The sequence below is a fragment of the Saccoglossus kowalevskii genome, chromosome 15, assembly GCF_978046115.1.
Source record: "Saccoglossus kowalevskii chromosome 15, keSacKowa6.1, whole genome shotgun sequence".
In the NCBI taxonomy this organism is placed as follows: Eukaryota; Metazoa; Hemichordata; class Enteropneusta; family Harrimaniidae; genus Saccoglossus; species Saccoglossus kowalevskii.
The window spans coordinates 5,792,286-5,806,083 of NC_140655.1; the positions used below are offsets into that span (position 1 = coordinate 5,792,286).

Consider the following 13,798-nt stretch of genomic DNA (forward strand, 5'->3'; position numbering starts at 1 on the left):
CATAGACAGCAAACCAAATTTATTTTGTTTACGATTAGAGCTGCAGTACGCTCTACTACAGCGACCCGATCAGTGGGGAAGCGTGTACACTGAGCTCGGTTGCCATTTTGGGAATGAGAAAATTGGATATATCTGATCACGTGCATGATGTTCACACCCAAAGGTCGCCGTAGAGGGCGCTTAGCCCTGGGCTAATCGTTCGCGCACACTTCGTTAGCCTGTGCTAAGGGTCTAGACTGCGTCTTGAATTCGGATCAGATTTAACCCGTACTTAGTATTCCTTATCCTGTGCTAAGCGTTCACGCACGTTTGCTTAGCACGGGCTAAGGAATTTGACCTCTTAGCCCGTGCTAAGGAGCTGTGCATGAACGCAACTAATAGTTCCCTGTGAAAGCTTCTGATTACAATGTAAATCACTAAGATAATGAAATAATGTTTTCATTTCATTTCATTTCCAGGATCAGAACACTCCATTACATCTCGCTGCCTGTTTTGGATACACTCCTATAGTGGAGAAGTTACTACATAAAGGTGCTAATGTGAATGCTGTCAATAAAGTGAGTGTATTATCGATGCAGGTGTAGTATATCAGTATGTATACATGTGCTATATCAACTCACTCGCATGCATATTCAAGATTTCTTGTGAAAAGGTGTTTATTTTTGAGACTTCATATTGGGAAGAGAACCATTGATATGTAAATTAAATGATTTTCTCGATGAATTTAAGAAAAATATTTGTCAAAGTTCAAACGGTAATATATCTGGCAAACGAAGGAATGGATCAGTTTGTAAATATTCATTTTCAGTGGGCTAAACTTGCCTACTGTTCTTATCCTTAATATGTGTACTACTGTACACTCGGTGATTTTCTCATGTTGTAACGGCTGTTGTACATACTTCCAAGTTAACCTAACCTGTACTTCTGATCACTGCCCAATTTTAGTCTCATTATTTCTGAATGTGAATGCAATGACTAATGCAAATTAAAAAACTCACACCGTTACCAGCTAAAAGTATATGGGACAACGAGACAAAAAGGAAATTTATTTCATGTCTAGAGATTTAATTAATACAATTACTAATACTCGTAATAACTGTTGATTTAGCAGTTAATGAATTTAGCAATTTTTTAACAACCTCTTCAACTAAAACCATCAGGTGGATTGTAGATCTAAAATAAAGAAAATTAAATACGAATAAAATATGGTTTGACAGTGACTGCTGTCAACTAGGAATGAATTTGAAAACTGCACTAAATTGCTTCAAATGTTTTCAATGGATCGCATATTTCGTGGTACCGGTAATTAAAAAGACAACAAAATGATTTATAACTTTCACAATATTAGATACAAGTTCACTTACTTTTACACTTGGTATATGTGTACCTTAGATGGACATCTACCAGATTCATTTATTTTGGGATATCTTCAAATCTCTAATTTTAATTAATATTATGTCATTTTTGGTAAAAAGTGCTGCTTTCGACTACTTCTTGAAAAAAACGTCAAGCCTGATTGCTTCAATATTTTATATGTAGATGTTTTATATGTGATGGCCATGTCAAATCAGCTAGTAGTTATTCACAGACAAAGCTGAAACCCAAGTTAATTGATCTGTACTATTTATTATTTTTTTCTTAAAAATTATTGTCCAATTCAATGATTCATGGCAAATGTAAAAATAAAAATTCTATTGATGTTTTGGGATACATTCTTACCAATCACAAAAAATATTTTGTTAAAAGTCATACAATTCCCAAGTATCCCAATAGATGGTGGCATCAATTGCATTGTTACACTGTCCATGATTGGCTGAAAGTCAGCTGATTGGGACATGACCCTGGTCACAATAATGTATTTGGCAATGTTATCAATAGTTCCTTGTGCAAGCTTTTGATTACAATGCAAATCACTAAGATAATGAAAAAATGTTTTCATTTCATTTCATTTCCAGGATCAGAACACTCCATTACATCTCGCTGCCTGTTTTGGATACACTCCTATAGTGGAGAAGTTACTACATAAAGGTGCTAATGTGAATGCTGTCAATAAAGTGAGTGTGTTATCAATGCAGGTGTAGTATATCAGTATGTATACATGTGCTATACCAACTCACTCGCATGCATATTCGAGATTTCTTGTGAAAAGGTGTTTATTTTTGAGACTTCATATTGGGAAGAGAACCATTGATATGTAAATTAAATGATTTTCTCGATGAATTTAAAAAAAATTATTTGTCAAAGTTCAAACGGTAATATATCTGGCAAACGAAGGAATGGATCAGTTTGTAAATATTCATTTTCAGTGGGCTAAACCTGCCTACTGTTCTTATCCTTAATATGTGTACTACTGTACACTCGGTGATTTTCTCATGTTGTAACAGCTGTTGTACATACTTCCAAGTTAACCTAACCTGTACTTCTGATCACTGCCCAATTTTAGTCTCATTATTTCTGAATGTGAATGCAATGACTAATGCAAATTAAAAAACTCACACCGTTACCAGCTAAAAGTATATGGGACAACGAGACAAAAAGGAAATTTATTTCATGTCTAGAGATTTAATTAATACAATTACTAATACTCGTAATAACTGTTGATTTAGCAGTTAATGAATTTAGCAATTTTTTAACAACCTCTTCAACTAAAACCATCAGGTGGATTGTAGATCTAAAATAAAGAAAATTAAATATGAATAAAATATGGTTTGACAGTGACTGCTGTCAACTAGGAATGAATTTGAAAACTGCACTAAATTGCTTCAAATGTTTTCAATGGATCGCATATTTCGTGGTACCGGTAATTAAAAAGACAACAAAATGATTTATAACTTTCACAATATTAGATACAAGTTCACTTACTTTTACACTTGGTATATGTGTACCTTAGGTGGACATCTACCAGATTCATTTATTTTGGGATGTTTTCAAATCTCTAATTTTAATTAATATTATGTCATTTTTGGTAAAAAGTGCTGTTTTCGACTACTTCTTGAAAAAAACGTCAAGCCTGATTGCTTCAATATTTTATATGTAGATGTTTTATATGTGATGGCCATGTCAAATCAGCTAGTAGTTATTCACAGACAAAGCTGAAACCCAAGTTAATTGATCTGTACTATTTATTAATTTTTTCTTAAAAATTATTGTCCAATTCAATGATTCATGGCAAATGTAAAAATAAAAATTCTATTGATGTTTTGGGATACATTCTTACCAATCACAAAAAATATTTTGTTAAAAGTCATACAATTCCCAAGTATCCCAATAGATGGTGGCATCAATTGCATTGTTACACTGTCCATGATTGGCTGAAAGTCAGCTGATTGGGACATGACCCTGGTCACAATAATGTATTTGGCAATGTTATCAATAGTTCCTTGTGCAAGCTTTTGATTACAATGCAAATCACTAAGATAATGAAAAAATTTTTTCATTTCATTTCATTTCCAGGATCAGAACACTCCATTACATCTCGCTGCCTGTTTTGGATACACTCCTATAGTGGAGAAGTTACTACATAAAGGTGCTAATGTGAATGCTGTCAATAAAGTGAGTGTGTTATCAATGCAGGTGTAGTATATCAGTATGTATACATGTGCTATACCAACTCACTCGCATGCATATTCGAGATTTCTTGTGAAAAGGTGTTTATTTTTGAGACTTCATATTGGGAAGAGAACCATTGATAAATAATTCTTAGAGGTACTAGTAAATTAAATGATTTTCTCGATGAATTTAAGAAAAATATTTGTCAACGTTCAAACGGTAATATATCTGGCAAACGAAGGAATGGATCAGTTTGTAAATATTCATTTTCAGTGGGCTAAACCTGCCTACTGTTCTTATCCTTAATATGTGTACTACTGTACACTCGGTGATTTTCTCATGTTGTAACAGCTGTTGTACATACTTCCAAGTTAACCTAACCTGTACTTCTGATCACTGCCCAATTTTAGTCTCATTATTTCTGAATGTGAATGCAATGACTAATGCAAATTAAAAAACTCACACCGTTACCAGCTAAAAGTATATGGGACAACGAGACAAAAAGGAAATTTATTTCATGTCTAGAGATTTAATTAATACAATTACTAATACTCGTAATAACTGTTGATTTAGCAGTTAATGAATTTAGCAATTTTTTAACAACCTCTTCAACTAAAACCATCAGGTGGATTGTAGATCTAAAATAAAGAAAATTAAATACGAATAAAATATGGTTTGACAGTGACTGCTGTCAACTAGGAATGAATTTGAAAACTGCACTAAATTGCTTCAAATGTTTTCAATGGATCGCATATTTCGTGGTACCGGTAATTAAAAAGACAACAAAATGATTTATAACTTTCACAATATTAGATACAAGTTCACTTACTTTTACACTTGGTATATGTGTACCTTAGATGGACATCTACCAGATTCATTTATTTTGGGATATCTTCAAATCTCTAATTTTAATTAATATTATGTCATTTTTGGTAAAAAGTGCTGTTTTCGACTACTTCTTGAAAAAAACGTCAAGCCTGATTGCTTCAATATTTTATATGTAGATGTTTTATATGTGATGGCCATGTCAAATCAGCTAGTAGTTATTCACAGACAAAGCTGAAACCCAAGTTAATTGATCTGTACTATTTATTATTTTTTTCTTAAAAATTATTGTCCAATTCAATGATTCATGGCAAATGTAAAAATAAAAATTCTATTGATGTTTTGGGATACATTCTTACCAATCACAAAAAATATTTTGTTAAAAGTCATACAATTCCCAAGTATCCCAATAGATGGTGGCATCAATTGCATTGTTACACTGTCCATGATTGGCTGAAAGTCAGCTGATTGGGACATGACCCTGGTCACAATAACGTATTTGGCAATGTTATCAATAGTTCCTTGTGCAAGCTTTTGATTACAATGCAAATCACTAAGATAATGAAATAATGTTTTCATTTCATTTCCAGGATCAGAACACTCCATTACATCTCGCTGCCTGTTTTGGATACACTCCTATAGTGGAGAAGTTACTACATAAAGGTGCTAATGTGAATGCTGTCAATAATGTGAGTGTGTTATCAATGCAGGTGTAGTATATCAGTATGTATACATGTGCTATACCAACTCACTGGCATGCATATTGCAGATTTTTTGTTGAAAGGTGTTTATATTTGAGATTTCATATTGAGAAGAGAACCGTTCATAAATGATTCTTGGAAGTAAATTAAATGATTTCCCCGATTAATTTAAGAAAGATATTTGCCAAAGTTCATAATATATCTGACAAGCGAAGGAATGAATCAGTTTGTAACCGGATCAGTTTGAACCGGATCTTGGCATTTATCGTTGGTTTTAATTCAAACTTGGTACATACATTAGACATTATGGGTTCCTGATAAATGTCGTTTTATTTTTCGAATCAGATTCAAAATGGCTGACTGGTGGCCATTTTGTTTTAATGAATTTAATAAATGCACCATATGTCTGAGATGCTTTGACTGATTATGTTCAAATTTTATATCTTCATTATACATCATGTTATAGATGTATTCAAAATGGTCGAGCGGTATTCATTTTGTTTTAATTAATGCTGTTCCAGAGAAATATCTCTCAATATGGACAAGTACTCGTTTGACAATCAGATACAAGATAGCAATCATTTTAATGTTAAAAAATCATCATAATCAAGCATCAGCTTCTGGATCTCTAGCTCTGACATGTTTATGTTCCAACTATATTACTATAAACAAAACTATATATATCTTAAATTTGATAATGAGCAGTAACTGTGCCATGCATGGCTTGTTTCATATCAGAATTGTTCTGAACTATATTAAACTATATATTTTATTAAAGCTCTCATTTCATACTTCCTAAATTTCTGGGTCATTTCGGATAGAATTTAATGGATGTCAGGGTTAATATTATGATGCATTGAAAGAATAGATGTACCGGTATATGCCAACTCTCCTTAATATCAAACATAGACTGCAAATTATTTGATTTCACTCATGATAGGGTCACTATCTGTATTTGGCCTTGACTATATATTCTTTATGAACTGGATTAGGCTTTTGTGACCTGAGGTCGTGTGGCCGAGTGCAGCAAGCGCTGTATCCAGTCCATAGATGTTTTATCATATACCTTATAGGTGTCATTACAATTTTACCACGGCGTGATCTTAAACACACAACATAATTTTGAATGGCTCGTTTGTTTTGATTGATGAAATCCTGGCGTGCTGGGCCAGATACTTGAAATTATTGTTCTGATGTGAGGGCGCACTTCCCATAGCTATACACGGCTGAGCAATACAAGGTGTATGATAATGTCCATTATTATGGCTTCTACCATGTGGAACTACAGTGAGATATTATATCATTTTATTAATTAGACAAATATATTTATACCTACCATCCAATGAATCTTAAAATACATCGCTTACTGGGACAAGTATCATTCATGTACATGTAGCAAGATACCGACAGCTCTCATACATACGCACAGTTTGTTTATGCAGACTTTTAATGTATGTTACTTTATAAGTGCGAAGTCCGGCATGGTCAATTACGTCAATTACACTCCTATATCTATCAAAGCAGTACGATTATACAATTTTTACCTAGCAGGTCAACAAAAGCTGCAAACTGCAATTTATTAGATATATGAATTATGATTTGAGTCATAGTCAGGTACTAGTGTGCACCCACACATACACACATTTGATATGTGTACATAAAGAGCCACAATGATACTTTACTATACAAGCCCTTGTTAAGTGACTTGACCGGGTTTACATAAAACATTGTTGAACCACAGTTGGGGTCACTCACTCTTATGACTACAATGTCTAGAAGATGCATGTGCTGCATTGTTTCTTTTGAGTTTTATTCTGTTTAACATTGTTTTAATAGCAAATTTATGTTTGTGTTTATAATTGTATCTCATGTCAGTCATGACATTGTGTAGTCTGTCATTAGCACAGACCAGAAACAATTTGGCAATGTTTGGTCTCGCTATCATTCCCACATAAACAGTGCACGTATGAAATGTATAGTATTATGTGTTTTTATTAACCTCTTCACAATCATTAATATACTACACAGTAACCATGCACAGAATGTTGAGCTAAGGTATATATAACATAAACATATTAATATAATTATAGTTTACTCTACACTGTATTTATGACACGGTATTATTATATTTATTTCAGAACAACAAGACTCCACTTCACTATGCAGTAAAAAAACGTGATCATGAATCAGTTCAGATATTGTTATCAGCAGGGGCTAATATAGACGTAGTTGATGAGGTAACTTGTAGTATCCCTTTGCTTAACATACACAATTGTTATTTTAATAACAGTGTCTTAATCTTATCCACGTACAGTAACAATTTCTTGCCCCTGCAAAATGGTATTCACCAAAGTTTTGGTCACTAGGCAAGTGAACATTCTCAAATAAGTGTGTCATGTTTACCTGTGTGTAATGTTTACCTGTAGATGTATAATGCAAGGCATGCATTTATGCAGTGTGTATCGCCTTTTGTTATGTTCGCTGTTTTTTCTAGTGTAGTGCAGCTTAGGTGGGACACGGTGAGCGTCCCTTATGCCAATAAAATATTTTATACTGAAACTTGAGTGTTTGTGTCATAAATACATGTTTATTGTGTATGCATTAAACAGTGTTTATGACATGAATCTCGCGTGTTTATCACGTGACTTCGTGTGACGCAGTCTTTAGTTTGTAGTCATCTTGAACAGTTCAGTTTTTTTCTCCAGTGTTTTGATTTTCTCAGAGTTTAAATTTACTTGAACCCTCCACCATCCCCAATCACCACCGGGGGCTTTGCTTTTAGGTGGGCAATTTTCCCCCCAAGATAAACATTGTAATCCTCAATACTGGTTCATATCTCATTGTTCATATCATTGTAGTTACAGTGCTCGCTGTTTCTACCTCATAACTAACTGATTTCTTTGTAGTTGCAGTCACGCTGTTTCTACCTGTAGAGCTACCTCTACCTACTAATCCTTGTTCTTGTAGAGCTACAGTCACGCTGTTTTTCTACCTTGTAGTTGCAGTCATGCTGTTTCTACCTGTAGTTGCAGTCACACTGCTTCTACCTACATTTACTAATTCTAACAATATCATTTGAGGGCTAGTATAGTTTTTTGAACAATGTCATTTTACATGCTTTTATTTCAGTTAAATATTTATTTCTCTTTGTGTTTATTCTACTGTTTTCATGTCTGGGTGCTCACCGTGTCACCATGCAGTGTGTATCGCCTATTGTTATGTTTCATGTCTGGGTGCTCACCGTGTCACCATGCAGTGTGTATCGCCTAGTGTTATGTTTTCATGTCTGGGTGCTCACCGTGTCACCATGCAGTGTGTATCGCCTATTGTTATGTTTCATGTCTGGGTGCTCACCGTGTTACCATGCAGTGTGTATCGCCTATTGTTATGTTTTCATGTCTGGGTGCTCACCGTGTCACCATGCAGTGTGTATCGCCTATTGTTATGTTTCATGTCTGGGTGCTCACCGTGTCACCATGCAGTGTGTATCGCCTATTGTTATGTTTTCATGTCTGGGTGCTCACCGTGTCACCATGCAGTGTGTATCGCCTAGTGTTATGTTTTCATGTCTGGGTGCTCACCGTGTCACCATGCAGTGTGTATCGCCTATTGTTATGTTTCATGTCTGGGTGCTCACCGTGTTACCATGCAGTGTGTATCGCCTATTGTTATGTTTTCATGTCTGGGTGCTCACCGTGTCACCATGCAGTGGGTATCGCCTATTGTTATGTTTCATGTCTGGGTGCTCACCGTGTCACCATGCAGTGTGTATCGCCTAGTGTTATGTTTCATGTCTGGGTGCTCACCGTGTCACCATGCAGTGTGTATCGCCTAGTGTTATGTTTCATGTCTGGGTGCTCACCGTGTCACCATGCAGTGTGTATCGCCTAGTGTTATGTTTTCATGTCTGGGTGCTCACCGTGTCACCATGCAGTGTGTATCGCCTATTGTTATGTTTCATGTCTGGGTGCTCACCGTGTCACCATGCAGTGTGTATCGCCTATTGTTATGTTTCATGTCTGGGTGCTCACCGTGTCACCATGCAGTGTGTATCGCCTAGTGTTATGTTTCATGTCTGGGTGCTCACCGTGTCACCATGCAGTGTGTATCGCCTAGTGTTATGTTTCATGTCTGGTGCTCACCGTGTCACCATGCAGTGTGTATCGCCTAGTGTTATGTTTCATGTCTGGGTGCTCACCGTGTCACCATGCAGTGTGTATCGCCTATTGTTATGTTTCATGTCTGGGTGCTCACCGTGTCACCATGCAGTGTGTATCGCCTAGTGTTATGTTTCTGTCTGGGTGCTCACCGTGTCACCATGCAGTGTGTGTATCGCCTATTGTTATGTTTCATGTCTGGGTGCTCACCATGTCACCATGCAGTGTGTATCGCCTAGTGTTATGTTTCATGTCTGGGTGCTCACCATGTCACCATGCAGTGTGTATCGCCTAGTGTTATGTTTCATGTCTGGGTGCTCACCGTGTCACCATGCAGTGTGTGTATCGCCTATTGTTATGTTTCATGTCTGGGTGCTCACCATGTCACCATGCAGTGTGTATCGCCTAGTGTTATGTTTCATGTCTGGGTGCTCACCATGTCACCATGCAGTGTGTATCGCCTAGTGTTATGTTTCATGTCTGGGTGCTCACCGTGTCACCATGCAGTGTGTATCGCCTAGTGTTATGTTTTCATGTCTGGGTGCTCACCGTGTCACCATGCAGTGTGTATCGCCTAGTGTTATGTTTCATGTCTGGGTGCTCACCGTGTCACCATGCAGTGTGTATCACCTATTGTTATGTTCGCTGTTTTCATGTCTGGGTGCTCACCGTGTCACCATGCAGTGTGTATCGCCTATTGTTATGTTTCATGTCTGGGTGCTCACCGTGTCACCATGCAGTGTGTATCGCCTAGTGTTATGTTTTCATGTCTGGGTGCTCACCGTGTCACCATGCAGTGTGTATCGCCTAGTGTTATGTTTTCATGTCTGGGTGCTCACCGTGTCACCATGCAGTGTGTATCGCCTAGTGTTATGTTTTCATGTCTGGGTGCTCACCGTGTCACCATGCAGTGTGTATCGCCTATTGTTATGTTTCATGTCTGGGTGCTCACCGTGTTACCATGCAGTGTGTATCGCCTATTGTTATGTTTTCATGTCTGGGTGCTCACCGTGTCACCATGCAGTGTGTATCGCCTATTGTTATGTTTCATGTCTGGGTGCTCACCGTGTCACCATGCAGTGTGTATCGCCTAGTGTTATGTTTCATGTCTGGGTGCTCACCGTGTCACCATGCAGTGTGTATCGCCTAGTGTTATGTTTCATGTCTGGGTGCTCACCGTATCACCATGCAGTGTGTATCGCCTAGTGTTATGTTTTCATGTCTGGGTGCTCACCGTGTCACCATGCAGTGTGTATCGCCTATTGTTATGTTTTCATGTCTGGGTGCTCACCGTGTCACCATGCAGTGTGTATCGCCTAGTGTTATGTTTTCATGTCTGGGTGCTCACCGTGTCACCATGCAGTGTGTATCGCCTATTGTTATGTTTCATGTCTGGGTGCTCACCGTGTTACCATGCAGTGTGTATCGCCTATTGTTATGTTTTCATGTCTGGGTGCTCACCGTGTCACCATGCAGTGTGTATCGCCTATTGTTATGTTTCATGTCTGGGTGCTCACCGTGTCACCATGCAGTGTGTATCGCCTAGTGTTATGTTTCATGTCTGGGTGCTCACCGTGTCACTATGCAGTGTGTATCGCCTAGTGTTATGTTTCATGTCTGGGTGCTCACCGTATCACCATGCAGTGTGTATCGCCTAGTGTTATGTTTTCATGTCTGGGTGCTCACCGTGTCACCATGCAGTGTGTATCGCCTATTGTTATGTTTCATGTCTGGGTGCTCACCGTGTCACCATGCAGTGTGTATCGCCTATTGTTATGTTTCATGTCTGGGTGCTCACCGTGTCACCATGCAGTGTGTATCGCCTAGTGTTATGTTTCATGTCTGGGTGCTCACCGTGTCACCATGCAGTGTGTATCGCCTAGTGTTATGTTTCATGTCTGGTGCTCACCGTGTCACCATGCAGTGTGTATCACCTAGTGTTATGTTTCATGTCTGGGTGCTCACCGTGTCACCATGCAGTGTGTATCGCCTATTGTTATGTTTCATGTCTGGGTGCTCACCGTGTCACCATGCAGTGTGTATCGCCTAGTGTTATGTTTCATGTCTGGGTGCTCACCGTGTCACCATGCAGTGTGTGTATCGCCTATTGTTATGTTTCATGTCTGGGTGCTCACCATGTCACCATGCAGTGTGTATCGCCTAGTGTTATGTTTCATGTCTGGGTGCTCACCATGTCACCATGCAGTGTGTATCGCCTAGTGTTATGTTTCATGTCTGGGTGCTCACCGTGTCACCATGCAGTGTGTGTATCGCCTACTGTTATGTTTCATGTCTGGGTGCTCACCATGTCACCATGCAGTGTGTATCGCCTAGTGTTATGTTTCATGTCTGGGTGCTCACCATGTCACCATGCAGTGTGTATCGCCTAGTGTTATGTTTCATGTCTGGGTGCTCACCGTGTCACCATGCAGTGTGTATCGCCTAGTGTTATGTTTTCATGTCTGGGTGCTCACCGTGTCACCATGCAGTGTGTATCGCCTAGTGTTATGTTTCATGTCTGGGTGCTCACCGTGTCACCATGCAGTGTGTATCACCTATTGTTATGTTCGCTGTTTTCATGTCTGGGTGCTCACCGTGTCACCATGCAGTGTGTATCGCCTATTGTTATGTTTCATGTCTGGGTGCTCACCGTGTCACCATGCAGTGTGTATCGCCTAGTGTTATGTTTTCATGTCTGGGTGCTCACCGTGTCACCATGCAGTGTGTATCACCTAGTGTTATGTTTCATGTCTGGGTGCTCACCGTGTCACCATGCAGTGTGTATCGCCTAGTGTTATGTTTCATGTCTGGGTGCTCACCGTGTCACCATGCAGTGTGTATCGCCTAGTGTTATGTTTCATGTCTGGGTGCTCACCGTGTCACCATGCAGTGTGTATCGCCTAGTGTTATGTTTCATGTCTGGGTGCTCACCGTGTCACCATGCAGTGTGTATCGCCTATTGTTATGTTTCATGTCTGGGTGCTCACCGTGTCACCATGCAGTGTGTATCGCCTAGTGTTATGTTTCATGTCTGGGTGCTCACCGTGTCACCATGCAGTGTGTATCGCCTAGTGTTATGTTTCATGTCTGGGTGCTCACCGTGTCACCATGCAGTGTGTATCGCCTAGTGTTATGTTTCATGTCTGGGTGCTCACCGTGTCACCATGCAGTGTGTATCGCCTATTGTTATGTTTCATGTCTGGGTGCTCACCGTGTCACCATGCAGTGTGTATCGCCTAGTGTTATGTTTCATGTCTGGGTGCTCACCGTGTCACCATGCAGTGTGTATCGCCTAGTGTTATGTTTCATGTCTGGGTGCTCACCGTGTCACCATGCAGTGTGTATCGCCTATTGTTATGTTTCATGTCTGGGTGCTCACCGTGTCACCATGCAGTGTGTATCGCCTAGTGTTATGTTTCATGTCTGGGTGCTCACCGTGTCACCATGCAGAGTGTATCGCCTATTGTTATGTTTCATGTCTGGGTGCTCACCGTGTCACCATGCAGTGTGTATCGCCTAGTGTTATGTTTCATGTCTGGGTGCTCACCGTGTCACCATGCAGTGTGTATCGCCTAGTGTTATGTTTCATGTCTGGGTGCTCACCGTGTCACCATGCAGAGTGTATCGCCTAGTGTTATGTGCGCTGTTTTTTCTTGTGTAGTGCAGCTTAGGTGGGACACGGTGAGCGTCCCTTATGCCAATAAAATATTTTATACTGAAACTTGAGTGTTTGTGTCATAAAACAAAATTTATGAAAGACACAAGCATACCAGGTCTCGTTCTAATAGAGCATGTGACTATTTCACTCGCACGTATGATGAGACTTCAATTGCCGTCATTTATCGAGTCTGTAGGAACAGCTTTCTCAGCTTCCTTAAAAAAATCATTTAAGGATGTAGTAGACTTAACAGGGATGTTATAATTTAGGCTTGATATTTAATCTCTGTTCGGACGCAGTCCAAAAACGGGGACTTATGGATTGACCTCTGTGTCCATGCATCCTTGCATGCAAATATCTATACTTATATCTTAGACATGCTTGGACTGATTACATTCAAACTTCACACATACATCATACTTGATATTATATGCACATCAATTTGTTTCACGATCTGCTTCAAGATGGCCAAATAGTCATTCTTTGTGCTGAAAAATCATCTTAATCATGCATTTATGGATGGATTTTGTTCAAACTTGGTACATACATTGGACATTATAAGACCTTGATGCATGTCAGTTTATTTTTCAGATCGGATTTAAAATGGCCGACTGGTGGCCATTTTGTTTTAATGAATGCAGTTCTAGTGCCATATCCCTGTGATGCTTTGACTGATTATATTCAAATTTCATATATTCATTATACATCATGACATAGTTAGACAGATATATTTCTTTGACTATCTGATTCAAAATGGCCCAAATGGCAGCCATTTTTGTGCTAAAAATCATCAAAATTAAGCATTTCTGGTATCCAGAACTGGATCTTGGCGTTTACGGATAGATTCTGTTCAAACTTGGTACATACATTAGATATTATGGGTTCTGGGTGTACGTCATTTTAGTTTT

At 38.8% G+C, this 13,798-nt stretch overlaps 1 long non-coding RNA gene across 1 annotated transcript; it reads left to right on the forward strand.

Annotated features, from left to right (window-relative positions):
- Positions 1–3,453: 3,453 nt before the first annotated feature.
- On the forward strand, positions 3,454–7,275 carry LOC146733884 (uncharacterized). The gene is made up of 3 exons (XR_014931719.1): positions 3,454–3,552; positions 4,965–5,063; positions 7,214–7,275. It is a non-coding gene; the product is annotated as an uncharacterized LOC146733884 (long non-coding RNA).
- The last annotated feature ends 6,523 nt before the right edge of the window (positions 7,276–13,798 follow it).